General features: G+C 37.9%; 1 protein-coding gene across 7 annotated transcripts in view; it reads right to left on the minus strand.

The window, feature by feature from the left end:
• LOC128696144 (ras-related protein Rab-30) overlaps positions 1–18,856 on the minus strand; it is a 128,990-nt gene that overhangs the window by 97,445 nt on the left and 12,689 nt on the right. Inside the window, exon 1 of one of the 7 annotated variants that reach the window (XM_070094836.1) lies at positions 15,107–15,225. The exons of 5 other annotated variants lie outside the window; for them this stretch is intronic. The gene's annotated coding sequence lies outside the window, so the exon portion shown is untranslated. Of the gene's footprint in view, positions 1–15,106; positions 15,226–18,856 lie in introns of those variants that run through there. One more of the 7 variants, XM_070094839.1, reaches the window with a different exon arrangement.

Raw genomic sequence — 18,856 nt, forward strand, 5'->3', positions numbered from 1 at the left:
CTACGCCATGAGCTCAGCTCACTCTGATAAACTGTGAGTGGTACATTTGGGCCTAGATATGAGAGAATACATCTATGTAGTATGTGTGCACCACATAAAACAGATCCTGCAGCACACTGTGTATAATGAGAGAAAAAACTGAAATCATGATTTTTCGATTAAAACAGCAACTTTGCAGTGTTTTTTCGTATGTTTTTATAGTTGTATTTGCGATTTCTTGGTCTCATTTGATAGAATGGAAGACATATTACAGAAATAGAGATGATTTTGATTGGTTTTAGCACTGGAAATGGCTTGAAACTGAGCTCAAAGTAGCGGAAATGTTAAATTTTTGCCGATATTCAAGAGTAAACAAACGACCTCACACGTCTAATACACGTCAGTTGGTGGGTCTAATATACATTCACAAATATGGTGATGATATTTATACAATTATTACAGTATTGCATAACAGTAAATCTTCTATTTTTTGGTGTGAATAAAAATTCATTATGTGAATAAAAAATCAAAATGGAATTTATTTGTAAAGCCTCAAAACATAACTAATGAACAGAGGAAATGTTAGTTTAGTGCCAGGAATGCCTACATTGTTTATTCTGGACCCTATTTTGAAACTGGAATATTTTGAACTTTGTGTTAAATTGGCCAAATTAACAATTTCCGATCACTTTATTTTGTAGCTGAAACAGTTGACTTGGCGATTTCTTGTGCTCAATCGATAGAATAGAAGTAATACTAGTGAAATAGCTAAGAATTTGGTTGATTGGAATAATGTAATTGGCCTAAAATGGGAGTCAAAGTCGGCAAAATCGCCGATTCGTAAATATCGCTGACACATCAAAATTCGCGAGAGCATAATTTCGTCAATTTTCCACCAAATTTCGTACTTTTTGTTTTATTACCTTCACAAAAAGATTCTCTACGATTTCATAAGAAAAAATAACAAATTTTTTTTTTTAAATTCTTGGACACTGGTGCGTGACTCCAGATTTGGGCCTTGGACCCTGAAAGGGTTAATAATGTTGAACTTAGCCGTATAGAATGCGAAAAGGATTCGAGTGTTATGGTAAGCAGCAACCTTAAACCTAGACAGCAGTGCCTAAGCGTGCGTAATAAAGCAAACTGATTGCTGGGATTTATATCAAGAAGTGTAAGCAACAGAAGTCCAGCGGTTATACCTCAGCTTTATACATCTTTAGTAATGCCTCGCCTAGATTATGCAGCTCAGTTCTGGTCTCCATATTACAGAATGGACATAAATTCGTTGGAAAACATTCAGCGTAGAATGACTAAATTAATACATAGCATTAGAAATCTTCCTTATGAAGAAAGATGGAAGACCATTAAACTACATTCACTTCTTAGACGAAGAATGAGGGGAGACATGATCGAAGTGTATAAGTGGAAGATGGGTATTAATAAAGGGGATATTAGTAAGGTCTTGAGGATATCTCTCCAGCAGAGAACCAGCAGTAATGGATTCAAATTGGACAAGTTTAGATTCAGAAGGGATGTAGGAAAGTATTGGTTTGGAAATAGGGTAGTTGATGAGTGGAACAATCTACCTAGTTGGGTTATTGAGGCTAAAACCTTGGGTAGTTTCAAATATAGGTTGGATAAATACACGAGTGAGAAGGGTTGGATTTGAGTGGGAGTTGCATATGAGAGTGGATAGAGTTTTTTTTTTTTTTTTTCAACAAGTCGGCCGTCTCCCACCGAGGCAGGGTGACCCAAAAAAGAAAGAAAATCCCCAAAAAGAAAATACTTTCATTATCATTCAACACTTTCACCTCACTCACACATAATCACTGTTTTTGCAGAGGTCCTCACAACACAACAGTTTAGAAGCATATACGTATAAAAATACATAACATATCATTCCAAACTGCTAATACCCCAAACCCCTCCTTTAGAGTGCAGGCATTGTACTTCCCATTTCCAGGACTCAAGTCTGGCTATATAAAAATAACCGGTTTCCCTGAATCCCTTCACTAAATATTACCCTGCTCATACTCCAACAGATCATCAGGTACCAAATACCATTAGTCTCCATTCACTCCTATCGAACATGCTCATGCACGCCTGCTGGAAGTCCAAGCCCCTCGCCCACTAAACCTCCCTTACCCCTTCCTTCCAACCTTTTCGAGGACAGCCCCTACCCCGCCTTCCTTCTCCTACAGATTTAAATGCTCTCCATGTCATTCTACTTTGATCCATTCTCTCTAAATGACCAAACCACCTCAACAACCCCTCTTCAGGCCTCTGACTAACACTTTTATAAACTCCACACCTTCTCCTAATTTCCACACTCCGAATTTTCTGCATAATATTTACACCGCACATTGCCCTTAGACAGGACATCTCCACTGCCTCCAACCGCCTCCTCGCTGCTGCATTCACAACCCAAGCTTCACACCCATGTAAGTGTGTTGGTACTACTATACTTTCATACATTCCCTTCTTTGCCTCCATAGATAATGTTTTTTTGACTCCACATATACCTCAACGCACCACTCACGTTTTTTCCCTCATTAATTCTATGATTAACCTCATCCTTCATAAATCCATCCGTCGACACGTCAACTCCCAAGTACAGTGGACCCTTGCCTAGCGAACGCATCGCATAACATTAAATTCGCCTAACAATACATTTTAACGCTAACATTTTGCCTCGGCTAACGCTAAAAAACTCGCCTAACGATATTCATTTTCGGGTACCAATTAATATCGTTAGGTGCAGGTCCACTGTATCTGAAAACATTCACTTCTTCCATACTCCTCCTCCCCAATTTGATATCCAATTTTTCTTTATCTAAACCATTTGATACCCTCATCACCTTACTCTTTTCTATGTTCATTGTCAACTTTCTACCTTTACACACACTCCCAAACTCATCCACTAACCTTTGCAATTTTTCTTTAGAATCTCCCATAAGCATAGTATCATCAGCAAAAAGTAACTGTGTGAATTCCCATTTTGTATTTGATTCCCCATAATTTAATCCCACCCCTCTCCCGAACACCCTAGCATATACTTCCTTTACAACCCCATCTATAAATATATTAAACAACCATGGTGACATCACACATCCCTGTCTAAGACCTACTTTTACCGGGAAGTAATCTCCCTCTCTTCTACACACCCTAACCTGAGCCTCACTATCCTCATTAAAAACTTTTTACAGCATTTAGTAACTTACCACCTATTCCATATACAGTGGACCCCCGCTTAACGATCACTTCCAAATGCGACCAATTATGTAAGTGTATTTATGTAAGTGCGTTTGTACGTGTATGTTTGGGGGTCTGAAATGGACTAATCTACTTCACAATATTCCTTATGGGAAAAAATTCGGTCAGTACTGGCACCTGAACATACTACTGGAATGAAAAAAGTTCGTTAACCGGGGGTCCACTGTACTTGCAACATCTGCCACATTGCTCCCCTATCCACTCTATCATATGCCTTTTCTAAATCCATAACTGCAATAAAAACTTCCCTACCTTAATCTAAATACTGTCCACATATGCGCTTCAATGTAAAAACTTGATCTACACATCCCCTACCCACTCTGAAACCTCCTTGCTCATCCACAATCCTACATTCTGTCTTACCTCTAATTCTTTCAATTATGACCCTACCGTACACTTATCCTGGTATACTCAGTAAACTTATTCCTCTATAATTTTTACAATCTCTTTTGTCCCCCTTCCTTTTATATAAAGGGACTATACATGCTCTCTGCCAATCCCTAGGTACCTTCCCCTCTTTCATACATTTATTAAACAAAAGTACCAACCACTCCAACACTATATCTCCCCCTGCTTTTAACATTTCTGTCATGATCCCATCAGTTCCAGCTGCTTTACCCCCTTTCATTCTATGTAATGCCTCATGTACCTCCCCCACACTTACATTCTGCTCTTCTTCACTCCTAAAAGATGGTATACCTCCCTGGCCAGTGCATGAAATTACCACCTCCCTTTCTTCCTCAACATTTAAAAGTTCCTCAAAATATTCTTGCCATCTACCTAATACCTCCCTCTCCCCATCTACTAACTCCCCTACTCTGTTTTTAACTAACAAATCCATACGTTCCCTAGGCTTTCTTAACTTGTTTAACTCACTCCAAATTTTTTTCTTATTTTCATTAAAATTTCTTGACAATGCCTCTCCCACTCTATCATCTGCTCTCCTTTTGCACTCTCTCACCACTCTCTTCACCTTTCTTTTACTCTCCATATACTCTGCTCTTCTTATAACACTTCTGCTTGTAAAAACCTCTCATAAGCTACCTTTTTCTCTTTTATCACACCCTTTACTTCATCATTCCACCAATCACTCCTCTTTCCTCCTGCCCCCACCCTCCTATACCCACAAACTTCTGCCCCACATTCTAATACTGCATTTTTAAAACTCATTCAACCCTCTTCAACCCCCCCCCCCACTACTCATCTTTGCACTACCCCACCTTTCTGCCAATAGTCGCTTTTATCTCACCCGAACTTCCTCCTCCCTTCGTTTATACACTTTCACTTCCCTCCTACTTGTTGTTGCCACCTTCCTCTTGTCCCATCTACCTCTTACTCTAACTGTAGCTACAACTAAATAATGATCCAATATATCAGTTGCCCCTCTATAAACATGTACATCCTGGAGCCTACCCATTAACCTTTTATCCACCAATACATAATCTAACAAACTACTTTCATTACGTGCTACATTACACCTTGTATATTTATCCTCTTTTTCATAAAATATGTATTACTTATTACCAAATCTCTTTCTACACACAGTTCAATTAAAGGCTCCCCATTCACATTTACCCCTGGCACCCCAAATTTACCTACTACTCCCTCCACAACATTTTTACCCACTTTAGCATTGAAATCCCCAACCACAAGTACTCTCACACTTGGTTCAAAACTCCCCACGCATTCACTCAACATTTCCCAAAATCTCTCTCTCTCTCTCTCTCTACACTTCTCTTTTCTCCAGGTGCATATATACTTACTATAACCCACTTTTCACATCCAATCTTTATTTTACTCCACATAATCCTTGAATTAATACATTTATAGTCCCTCTTTTCCTGCCATATCTCATCCTTCAACATTATTGCTACTCCTTCTTTAGCTCTAACTATTTGAAACCCCTGACCTAATCCCTTTTATTCCTCTCCACTGAAACTCTCCCACCCCCTTCAGCTCTGTTTCACTTAAAGCCAGGACATCCAGCTTCTTCTCATTCATAACATTCACAATCATCTCTTTCTTATCATTTGCACAACATCCACACACATTCAGACTTCCCACTTTGACAATTTTCTTCTTCTTATTCTTTTTAGTAATCTTTACAGGAAAAGGGGTTACTAGCCCATTGTTCCTGGCATTTTAGTTGACTTTTACAACACGCATGGCTTACGGAGGAAAGATTCTTATTCCACTTCCTGATGGATATAAAAGGAAAAGTAATAAGACCAAGAACTATTAAGATAAAATCAAAGAAAACTCAGATGAGTGTACATAAATAAACGTGTACATGTATGTGTAGTATGACCTAAGTGTAAGTAGAAGTAGCAAGACATACCTGTAATCTTGCATATTTATGAGACAGACAAAAGACACCAGCAATCCTACCATCATGTAAAACAATTACAAGCTTTCGTTTTACACTCACTTGGCAGGACGGTAGTACCTCCCTGGGTGGTTGCTGTCTACCAACCTACTACCTGGATAGAGTTATCAGAGCTTATTTCTTGGGTGGCATTGAAAATTGGGTTGGGCAAATGTTTTGTTATTGGGATGGTTTGTAAAGGACCTGCCAAGTATGGGCCAGCAGGCCTGCTGCAGTGTTCCTCCTTTCTTATGTTCTTATGATATGATTGCTGAGTGTAATATCCAAGGGTTTAAGTTGTTTCATGTGGATAGATGTACGTAATGGGAAGGGGGGAGGAGCTGCACTTTCAGAACATAAAGGAGGAACACTGCAGCAGACCTGTTGGCCCATACTAGGCAGGTCCTTTACAATCAATCCCACTAACAAAACATTTACCCAACCAAATTTTCAAAACTACCCAAGAAATATATACACCTACCATCCGACTTACGACCTGCTCGACTTACGACGACTTGACTTACGACCGTGTTTTTTATGCCAAATTTCTGGGAAATAAACAACTATTTGTGTTGTACACAGTGTTTATCCTAAACCTTACAGTATAAAATACAGTACTAACAGCATAAAAAGTAAAGTAAAACATGAAATACCAAAATAAAACAATAAAATAAAGTCATTACAAAAATGTTTCGTTGATATTCAGTAGTAAAGTTCGACTTACGACCATTTCAACTTACGACCAGTTTCTCGGAACCGAACTCGGTCGTAAGTCAGATGGTAGGTGTATATGTTCGAGAAAATATTAACTGTTGCATAAAAACAGGTATAAAAATCGATGGAACAGTAACAGAATCTGTTTGGGTAGAGTTTGTAGAAGGTCAAGAAAAACTGATTCTAGGTGTTATATACCGACCTCCAGGCTTGGATCACGATAGAGGGAGATTTCTTTGCGACGAAATTGTTAGGGCTTCTAGACACAATAATGTAGTGATAGTAGGGGATTTTAACTTTAGTCAAATTGACTGGAATTCTTTGACCGGTAATCTAGAGCCCAGTGACTTTATGGAAACAGTTCAGGGCTGTTTTCTGAAGCAGTGTGTAACAGAGCCTACCAGGGGTAATAATTTGCTAGACCTAGTCTTGTCAAATAAGGAAACACTCGTAAATAATCTGGAGATCACTGAAGAGCTTGGCGCAAGTGATCACAAATCCATCACTTTTAGCATTAACTGGGAATACAAGAATAATGATAATACGGTAAAAATCCCCGATTTTCGTTCTGCCGATTATAATGGACTTGGGGAACACCTGTCAAATCTCGATTGGGGTTATCTAGCTAATGATTTTATTGACGATGATCATACTTATGATTATGAAGGGATCTGCATTTATGATTTTTTCTTAATAATGTACACCGTGCTCAGAGTATATACATTCCCCAGAGAAATTAGGTCTAATACTATCTCAAATGGATTAACAGGAGGCTAAAGCATCTATTAGGGGAGAAAAGGGGAATGTATAGGCACATCAGAAGAGGAGAGGTTAACCTTACTGACCAATATGTTCAGCTTAAAAGAGAAGTAAAAAAGGAGATTAGAAAGGCTAAACGTGACTATGAAATTAGAGTTGCTAATGAATCAAAGACTAATCCAAAGGGGTTCTTTCAAGTGTATAGGACGAAGGTGAAGGAAAAAGTAGGACCTCTGAAAAATGAGAATGGACAGCTGACGGATAACAAACTGGAAATGTGTTCCTTAATTAATGACTATTTTTTGTCAGTTTTACACAGGAAGATGTAAATGAGATTCCAGTAATTAACAATTATTTAGTTCCTGATGAATTTAAATTAACTAATATTACTGTCACGAGGGACATGGTTATTAAACAGATAGACAAACTGAAGCAAAATAAGTGTCCGGGACCCGATGAGTTGTTTTCCAGGGTACTTAAGGAATGCAAGATGGAGCTCAGTCAGCCATTAACGAGTGCATTTAATGCGTCCATCCTTACCGGTGTTGTGCCAGAGTTGTGGAAAATGGCTAATGTGGTTCCTATATTCAAATCAGGAGATAAGTCCACTCCTTTAAATTACTGTCCAATAAGCCTGACATCTATAGTGGGCTAGTAATTAAAATCAATTATAGCTGACATTATTAGAAGTTACCTCGAAGAGCATAATTTGATTAATGAATCTCAGCATGGGTTCATGAGAGGTCGTTCCTGCCTGACAAATTTACTGACGTTCTTCAATAGAACATTTGAGGCAGTGGACAGTGATAAAGAATATGATATTGTTTATTTGGATTTTAGTAAAGCCTTTGATAGAGTACCTCACAAGAGACTCTTAAGAAAAGTGGCAGCTCATGGTATAGGAGGTAAAGTTCTAGCATGGATAGAGGCATGGCTTACCAATAGAAAGCAGAGTTACCATTAATGGGGTGAAATCTCAATGGGGATTAGTCACTAGTGGCACTCCACAAGGATCAGATTTAGGCCCTCTCTTGTTTATAATTTACATTAATGACCTTGATGAAGGTATTACGAGTGACATGAGTAAATTTGCTGATGATATAAAGATAGGCCGTATAATTCAAACTCAGGAGGATTTGGACAAATTAATGTCTTGGTCTGAAAAATGGCAAATGAAGTTCAATGTGGATAAGTGTAAGGTACTAGTCCTTGGTAATGAAAATAACCCTTGAAGCTATAAACTAGGTGAAGTAGAGCTTGATCATACAGTATGTGAAAAAGACTTGGGAGTCATGGTAAGCAGAAATCTAAAGCCAAGACAGCAGTGCCTTAGTGTGCACAACAAGGCTAACAGATTACTAGGATTTATCTCTAGAAGTACATATAATTAACAGAAGTCTAAAAGTTATTTTACAGCTCTATACCTCACTAGTGAGGCCTCATTTGGATTATGCCGCTCAGTTTTGGTCTCCTTACTACAGGATGGATATAGATTCATGGGAGAACATACAGAGAAGAATGACTAAAATGATTTACTGTTTAAGGAATCTCCCGTATGAAGATAGACTTAAAGCCTTAAATCTCCACTCTCTGGAGAGACGTAGAATGAGGGGGGGATATCATTGAAGTAAGTGTACAAGTGGATGACTGGAATAAACAGAGGAGATATTAATAAAGTACTGAGGGTGTCGAACCAGGCAAGAACCAGAAATAATGGATTTAAGTTAGATAAATTTAGATTTAGAAAGGACACAGGTAAGTACTGGTTTTCTAACAGAGTTGTGGATGCATGGAACAATCTTCCCAGTAGGGTGATAGAGGCTAGGACCTTGGGTAGCTTTAAGAAGAAATTGGACAAATATGAGTGAGAGGGGCTGGGTTTGATTGGTGTCATTGGGTACGGGTAGCTTTGGGTAGAGGTCGTTTTGATGAGGACCTGCCTTGCATGGGCCAGTAGGCCTTCTGCAGTGTTCCTTCCTTCTTATGTTCTTATGAGTTTATTCTGTTAGTGGGTTGGATTTGTGAATTACCTGCCTAGTATGGGGCAACAGGCCTACTGCTGGGAAATAAACACGCAAGCTCTGTAATTTAGGTTATAATATCCACCACATCCTCTTTGTTTGGCGCGGATGTGGATGCAGATGCGGATGTTTATTTGATCGTGATTGCTGATGCGGACGTGGATGCGAGTATCTCGTTTAGAAAAAATAAGGATGCGGATGTAAGAAATTGTGCGGATGTTTCGCGGATACGGATACGGATATCCGATACATCCCTAATATGTATGACTCGGTCACTGAGGCATAGTTCTGTGTCATGAGTTCAGCTCACTCAGATAAGCCGAGTGGTAAATTATGGTATAAATGTGAGAGAATGGGTCTGTGCGGCGAGTGTGCACAATATAAAAAAAATCCTGTCCCATGCAATGCATGATGTGAAAAGCAAAACTGGCCATGTGTGCTGTTAAAAATAGCAACTTCGAGGTTGTTTTCGCAGAGGGCTTTTATGGTTTTACTGGCTGTTATTTGCTATTACTTGATAGAGTGGAAGACATACAACTGAAATAGAAATTATTTTGGTTGGTTCCAGGACCAGAAGTAGCTTGAAATTGAGCTCAATAGTGGAAATATTTGAGTTTTGCCAATTTTCTTGAGGACATTCAAGCCCACCCCTAGGTCTGTTTTATGGATTTTTAATAGGTCTGATTCAATTATTGGGACACTAAAGCATGACCAATCATTCCTGGTTATATTTTATTATCTGAGAAATTGATTAAATCTTTTATTCTTGTGCAATTATGAATTCAACATGGAAGGCAAGTGTAATATAGGAAAGGCCTGGAGACACGATTAATGAATAGGGGAAATGTTTTTGTACCAGAAATGTCTAAAGTGCTTATTTTTTATTTTTAAATTGGTATTTTTTGTGTAAAATTGGCCAAATACCGACTTCTGTGCACTTTACAAGGTAATTGTAATAGCTGAATGAGCAGTTTCCTGTGCTCGGTCAACAAAAAGGAAGGCATACTAACGAAATAGCTAAGAATTTGGTCAAATCAAGCAATGAAATTTGCTTAAAATAGGACTTGAAGTGGGTGAAATTGCCAATGCCTAACCCTTTCAGGGTCTGTGCCATAGATCCATGGCTTTACGTTGAGGGTCCAAACCGTAGATCTACGCCATGAGCTCAGCTCGCTCTGATAAGCTGTGAGCGGTATATTTGGGCCAAGATATGAGAGAATTTATTTATTTATTTATTTATTTAAAAATTTGAGCACACATACAGAGGTACAACAAATACAGGTAAGAGCAGTATGCCAAAGCCACTTATACTATGCATAGCATTACGGGCTGGCTTAAAATTAACTTAAGATTAACTAAGCAATGATGAAATCAGTGATAAAACATTAATGTAAACAGGTTACTATAAAGCACAAGTGAGTATTACAAAGACAGGTCATATGGTTGTATGCATTGTTGTACATTCAGTAGAATGGAGTATTCTGTTAGGTAGTGTATTTAAAAAATAATCAAGTTAGATTGGGTTTTAGGTTTAACATTTATGTGATATAATTGTGAGAAACATTTAAGATATACAATTTATAAGGTTCAGTTATTCAGTATTTATTTGGTTTTGGGTGAGTAAGTGATCTTTGAGAAGAGACTTGAATTTATAAACAGGTAGTGTTTCTTTTATATTTACAGGTAATGAATTCCAGATTTTAGGGCCTTTTATATGCATTGAGTTTTTACATAGTGTGAGATGGACACGAGGAACATCAAAGAGTGATCTGTGCCTTGTGTTATGGTCATGTGTTCTGTTGAGGTTGGCAAGGAGATGTTTGAGGGGAGGGTTAATATCAGAGTTAAGTGTTCTATGTATGTAATAGGTGCAGTAGTAAGTATGGATGTTTTGTATGGTGAGGAGGTTTAGTGTATTGAATATTGGTGGAGTGTGCTGCCTATAGTGAGAATTTGTTATCATTCTAACTGCAGCCTTTTGTTGGGTAATTAGTGGTCTGAGATGGTTACTTGTTGTTGAGCCCCATGCACAAATTCCATAGGTGAGATAGGGGTAAATAAGAGAGTGATATAGGGCCAGGAGGGCTGACTGTGGAGCATAGTACCGTATCTTCGATAGTATGCCTACAGTCTTGGAAATTTTCTTAGAAATTTGTTGTATATGTGTATGAAATTTGAGTCTATTATCAAGGTGGATTCCTAAGAATTTTCCCTCTGTTAGCTTTGTGATAGGTGATCCGTTTATCATTATGTTAAGAGGGACATCTGTAGCTCTGTTACCAAACTGAATGAAGTAGGTTTTGTCAATGTTTAGTGTAAGTTTGTTAGTTCTCATCCAGGTAGATATTTTCTGTAATTCGGCATTTACAGTATTGGCTAGCGTGACTGGGCTCGGGTGGGAGAAGACGTATGTAGTGTCATCTGCAAATAGTGTGGGTTTGAGTAATTGCGAAGCATTTGGTAGGTCATTTATGTATAGGAGAAAAAGAAGAGGGCCAAGGACACTTCCCTGTGGGACACCAACTGTAATTGGTTGTGCAGAGGAGTTTGCCCCATTTGCATACACATATTGGCTTCTGTTGCTGAGGTATGACTTGAGGTAGTTGAGGGAGTGCCCTCTTATACCATAGTGTGACAATTTTACGTGGAGCAAGTCATGGTCAACTGTATCAAAAGCTTTACGTAAGTCAATGAAGATCCCCAGTGGGACTTCTTTTTTCTCTATTGCAGTGTATATATGTTCTAGCATGTGTATAATAGCATCATTAGTATTTTTATTAGGCCTGAATCCAAATTGGCAGGGGTTGAGTATGTTTTGGGAGATAAGGTAGGAGTAGATTCGTTTATGAATTAATTTTTCGAAGATTTTTGAGAGAGGGTGTAAGTTGGATATTGGCCTATAGTTATTCAACTCTGTTTGGTCTCCTCCTTTGTGGATCGGGGTGACCCTTGCTATTTTGAGTACTGTAGGGAAGGTGGAGGATTCAATGGATTTGTTAAAGAGTGTTGCAATGATTGGTGATAGCACTTGTGACACTTTTTTGTATATAAAGGGTGGTAAGGTATTTAAATCTCCTGCCTTGTTTTTTAGTGTGTTGATAATAAGGGAGACTTCGTATGGGTTAGTCGGAGCTAGGAACAGTGTGTTCGGGTAGTTGCCGGTGAGGTAGTCATTTGGTGGGGTATCTGAGCTTGGGATTTTATTGACAAGGTTTTGTCCTATAGTGGAGAAGAAATCATTGAGTCTGTTTGCTGTTTCTGTTGGTGGGAGTTGGGGTTCATCTGATTTTGCTAATTTTATTTCGCTATTTCGTGATATCTTTTTTGTTTCTAGAATTTCTGATAGGGTTTTCCAGGTCTTTTTTATATCACCTCGTAAGTTGGATAATCTGTTCTCATAATACAATTTTTTTGCCCTTCTTATCAGGCTGGTTAAGATTGACGAGTAACGTTTTGTTTGGTCTCTGGTTATGTGACCCATTCTGTACTGTTTTTCATATTGGTGTTTTGTATTTATGGATTTGAGAATGCTGGGTGTTAGCCAGGGACTGTTCAGTCTCTTAGCTGTCATCTGTTTAGTTTTTTTAGGGCAGTGCTTGTTATAGAGGTATTGGGTCTTTTTTAGAAAATTATTAATACATTCGTCAATATCTGTATAGATTTCTAGCTCAGTGTGCCAGTCAATGTTTGCTACTGCTGTTGTGAAGTTATTAATGGCTGCCTCATTGTGAAGTCTGAAGGTGACTTTAGTAGTGTCTTGGGGTAATTTACCAAGAGTTGTTATGAGGAAAGTCGGGTAGTGGTCTGTGGTATTATCTGTAATTATGCCTGATTTTAAAGGGGATATGGTGTTGGTCCAGATGTGGTCAAGTAGGGAAACACTAGTCTCTGTAACTCTTGTAGGTTTTGTTACTGTTGGTAGCAACATACAGTTACTCATTGTGTTTGTGAATTCAGTAACGTGTGGGTCCTGGTCTTGCAGGAGATTTATATTGAAGTCACCTGAGAGTAGTAAGTGATCTTTGTTCATGCGTGCATCAGTTATCATACTTCCTAGGTTTTGACTAAATTGGCTAATGTTTGACTGTGGAACTCTGTAGATGTTTATCAATGTGAGAGGTTTTTGTAGGTATTTGGATTTGAATTTGGCTATTATATATTCCCCATGTTCATCCCTTGTGCAAGTATTAGTGATACATTCTAGTTGGTCTGAGTAGTATATGGCTGTGCCACCCCCTTGTTGGTCTGGCCTACAGTTGTGTATGGCTGTGTAACCAGGAATGGCACAGACATCTGTACTATCAGGCTTTAGCCAGGTTTCAGTTAGTGTAATGATGGACATATTGGCATGTAAGGAATTTAGTAATGCTATGAGGTCATCGTAATGCTTGCTTAAAGATCTGATATTGTAGTTAAAGATAGTTATGTTGTTGTTGGCACTGAGAAGTGCCTTTGATTGTTCTGCAGTGTAGTAATTACAGTAACTGTTTGATTCATTTAAGTCATTAAATAAGAGATTGGTATCAGGATCAATGCTTGTAATCATAAGATTTGTAGTGAATCTATAGTTAGAATTAAGTATAAAACAAAGTAAATAGTCTTAAGCTAAAAAATAGCACCTGAATTATTTAACAAATGTAAAATAATGAGCTAAGGTAGTTTTTTTTTTTTTTTTTTTTTTTTAAGCTAAAATAAAGGAGACAATATAAAAGGGACTAATACAAATATAGTGATGATCAAATAATGGAGCTTGGGAATATGATAGTAGGTAGTACTATAAAGGTAATTCTTTAAAGTTAGAATTACATCTATGTGGTATGTGTGCAACTTTGCAGTGTTTTTTCGTATGTTTATTATAGTTGTATTTGCGATTTCTTGGTCTCATTTGATAGAATGGAAGATATATTACAGAAATAGAGATGATTTTGATTGGTTTTAGTGCTGAAAATGGCTTGAAACTGAGCTCAAAGTAGCAGAAATGTTAAATTTTTGCCGATGTTCAAGAGTAAACAAATGACCTCACACATCTAATACACACCAGCTGGTGGGTCTAATATACGTTCACAAATGTGCTGATATTATTTATACAATTATTACAATATTGCATGACAGTAAATCTTCTATTTTTGGGTTTGAATAAAAATTCATTATGTGAATTAAAAATTAAAATGGAATTCATTTGTAAAGCCTGAAAACATAACTAATGAACAGAGGAAATGTTAGTTTAGTGCCATGAATGCCTGCACTGTTTATTCTGGACCCTATTTTGAAATTGGAATATTTTGAACTTTGCACTAAATTGGCCAAATTACCAATTTCCAATCACTATTTTGTAGCTGAAACAGTTGAGTTGGCAATTTCTTGTGCTCAATCGATAGAAGTAAAATTAGTGAAATAGCTAAGAATTTGGTCGACTGAAATAAGGTAATTGGCCTAAAATGGGAGTCAAAGTCGGCAAAAATCGCCGATGCGTAAATATTGCTGACACATCAAAATTCGTGAGAGCATAACTTAGTCAATTTTCCATCAAATTTCGTACTTTTTGTTTTATTACCTTCAGAAAAAGATTCTCTACCATTTCATAAGAAAAAATAACAAAATTATTTTTTGAAAATTCTTGGACACTGGTGTGCACTTTGAAATTTGGCCTCTGGACCTGAAAGGGTTAAATTGTGCAGAGACCTCTAACTTTGTGCTTGTGTAATTCTGTATGTTTTCTATTAGATTTCATACTTTTGGTGATGTTACTTTCAGAAAAACATTCTCTACCATTTCAGAATTTTGTTTTTAAAGGGGACACTGAGAGCAATACATGTATTAATTTCTGGGGTCTAGACAGTGAAAGGGTTAACAAAGGAACAATTAACAGAATTCCTATACTCCAAGTGCAGGTTTCCTACATTTAACTTGTTTATATATTATGAGCTCTAAAACACTTGCCAAAATAGTATTTCAACAAAAAATTAACTATATTATGAAAATAAACATTATTTACCAATATAATTAAAAATGATGTGAAATGCTGTAAATCACCACAACACTTCAAGGTTCAAACTGTAATAAGATAAAAACAATATGCTAGTGAAAATGATTTGGTTGTTTATCACTCACAGGTGAGAAGTAAATGAAATATTTTCCCTCAGAAGGTCATCCGGGAAAAAAAATAAATATTGTATTTATAAAGAATACATATACAATAGTATTACATAAATCTATTACTGTATCATGAAAGCACACACAAAAAAGATATTACAATGCATAGGAGAGTATACGTAGATTAAATCAATTAATTTTCCACATCATGAACAATAAACAGTGATAAGATAAGACAATATGAGTGATGCCTGTTACTGACAAAGGTGCACAGTGAAGCGACACTGTCATGGTAGTAGTGGAATGAGGTTTGTTTTACATGTGCTCACCTCTAAGGTATTCAATATTACAAAACTAGCCAAAAATAAAATATTCAATATTGTTATTCAACCTGCTAGGGGACAAGAAAATAAGGATTTAACCCTTTGAGGGTTTTGGTCGTACTAGTACGTCTTACGCGTAGGGGTTTTTGACGTACTAGTACGCATAAATTCTAGCGGCCTCAAATCTCGCAGGAAAAGGCTGATAAGCCTAGATGTGAGAGAATGGGTCTGTGTGGTGGGTGTGCGCAGTAGGAAAAAAATCTGGGACCCAGTGGTGCATTGTGGGAATGCCATCATAGTACACAATTTCCACCGTGCCCTGCGGTAAGAAGTTCCTCACTCCTCCGCGAATTGGGACACTTTTGTTCCCCAGTGACAGTTCTAATACAGATGGAAGTGACAGTGAAGATGAGTTTCAAGGTTCTGGTGAGGTTTTGACCGAAACTAATGACCATAATATGGGTAATAGTGAGGAAACCCCAGACAACCCACAGCCTTCCACCTCTGGTGCTGGGCCGTCGTTCAGTTGTACCAGAATCAAAGAGGAAACTCCTATTTTCCAAAATCCCAGACTCAGATGTGAGCATTGGTGATGATAATGATAGTGATTATGAACTACAAGCTCTTCAAACTTGTTCCAAGAATGGAGCAGGAGGAGGAGGCAGAGGAGGAGGAGGCAGAGGAGGAGGAGGCAAGAGGAGGAGGAGGCAAGAGGAGGAGGAGGCAAGAGGAGGAGGAGGCAAGAGGAGGAGGAGGCAGAGGAGGAGGAGGCAGAGGAGGAGGAGGAGGAGGAGGAGGAAGAAGAAGAGGAGGAGGAGGAAGAAGAGGAGGAGGAGGAGGAAGAGGAGGAGGAGGAGGAAGAAGAAGAGGAGGAGGAGGAGGAAGAAGAAGAATACGTAATGATAACAATAATACATAATAATAATAATACATAATAATAATAATACATAATAATAATAATAGGTAATAATAATAATATGTAATAATAAATGTTCACCCATGACAGTAACAAGATAAGGGGAGATAACATCTGATAAGTGCTGACGTTTGATGAGGGTAAATGAGGGTAGAGCTGATGCCAAAAGATGAGATGAACATCGCCCTCCCTTTGTTTTTGCTGGTATACTAACATTTCTGTCTGTCTATTTGCCTGTCTGTCAAGCTCCCTGTCTATCCATCTAGCTCTCTGTCTCAGAGAGCCACAAGACTGCGTCATCACTTTTACTCACATCTTCAAGCAGAGTATAGCACTTTGTCTGGGTTTCTTGGGTTATCCTAGGTAATTTATACTATGTATACTTGTATTTATGTGTACCTGTGAGACAGAGATAGACAGACAGATAGAATGAGGGAGAAAGATAATTAGATAGAATGGAGGAGGGGAAGCAGCATCCGACCCCATTGTTTTGACAGGCCGGAGGGGGAAAGAGTAATTAGCCAATATGTCACTTTGACAGCTGCCGACTCCTTGTAATTTACACTATGGACAAGGAGGAGAAGGAGGAGGAGGAAGAGGAAGAGGAGGAGGAAGAGGAATAGTAGGAGGAAGATTAGGGGGAAGAGGAGGAAGAGGAAGAAGAGGAGGAGGAGGAAGAGGAAGAAGAGGAGGAGGAGGAAGAGTAGGAGGAAGAGGAAGAAGAGGAGGAAGAGGAAGAAGAGGAGGAAGAGGAAGAAGAGGAGGAGGAGGAAGAGGAGGAGGAGGAAGAGGAAGAGTAGGAGGAAGAGGAAGAGGAGGAAGAGGAAGAGTATGAGGAAGAGTAGGGGGAAGAGGAGGAAGAGGAAGAAGAGGAGGAGGAGGGTGGAACACTAGTACACTGGTACTGGTACACTAACATTTGTCTGTCTATTTGTCTGTCTGTCAAGCTCCCTGTCTATCTGTCTATCCGTCTAGCTCTCTGTCTCAGAGAGCCACAAGACTGTGTCATCACTTTTACTCACATCTTCAAGCAGAGTATAGCACTTTGTCTGGATTTCTTGGGTTATCCTAGGTAATTTATACTATGTATACTTGTATTTATGTGTACCTGTGAGACAGAGATAGACAGACAGAAAGAGAGAGACAGATTGAAAGAGATAGAATGAGGGAGAAAGATAAAACACCATTGTGTATGACACCATGTTTCAGAGTTCCACAAGCTGCAGAACTAATAGGAATATGTTCAGTGACTGTATATTGGTATATATATTATAGAACAATAATAATAAACAATGTTTTGTATTGTTTGTTTTTGTAAACAAGTTTTGTAAACAATATATTGATAATTATGTTTGTGTGCTTATTGTGTTGTATACAACGAGTGTATATATGTACATTGCACCTTACTTTGGTCTCATAGGCCACATAAGTTATGTGAAAAAATAAAATAGTGAAAAAAACAACAAACCTTCAAATACAAGTAAATCAAAGTTTACCGGGTGAGCGGCAGTCGCCGCTGTTGCCATACGCGGCTCATTTTCTGCAAACTTCATGCATCCATATCTCCGTAAGTATTGATGGTAAAATTTTTTTGTTTATCCTATAATGTTCAGAAAAAAAAACTCTATTTTTTCATAAGAAAAAATAATTTTTTTTTTTTTTGAAATTTGGCCGACCCTGAGAACGAGTTTCGGAGAGGGCCTGTCGACCCTCAAAGGGTATTAAATAATACAAGCTAAAGAAAATTCTCAACAAAATGCACTTACTAAAGCTAATAAATTTACACTGAGCTGTAATGGTTTTAATCATAATCATATGTCACTTCATGATAGTTAACTTATGTTTGGTAACAGCATTATAGTGTCAGTACTTTTCGAAATTATAAAATGTGTTTCTCAATATATTATTTGAATAAGGTAACACTGCATTATTGACCACTACTAAGTGATGAGATTAATGAACAACTGTAATTATTCCACTTACAGAACCTACAGCATAGTAAATATATATACAATTGCAGCAGAATAATACTGTATGACTACTACAAATATTCACATGTTATAATGTTGTAAGCAGTTTGTTCTGACTTTCTTCTGCAATTTTTTTTTTCTGTGGAAGTTCTCTTTTCTCCCTGACTTTGCTCCTCAGAGAATTTGCCTCTGTTGCTAGGATCCACTTGTCCTTATCCTCTGCTAGGTTCAGATTTTTCTAGCAATTGGGCTGCTTCCTTTTAACTTTTTCTTCTTCACTGTTCTACATTTCCTATCATCCTGTTTTATTCCTTACCACTAGTCAACTTGATGCCCCAAGGGATTATAACAAGAAAAATCTTAAGAACATTTAGTCAAATTACCAATTATACTCTGTCAACTATTTCACATGGCAAAATTGACACTGATTAGCAAGTTTTCCT

The sequence above is a fragment of the Cherax quadricarinatus genome, chromosome 48, assembly GCF_038502225.1.
Source record: "Cherax quadricarinatus isolate ZL_2023a chromosome 48, ASM3850222v1, whole genome shotgun sequence".
Lineage (NCBI taxonomy): Eukaryota > Metazoa > Arthropoda > Malacostraca > Decapoda > Parastacidae > Cherax > Cherax quadricarinatus.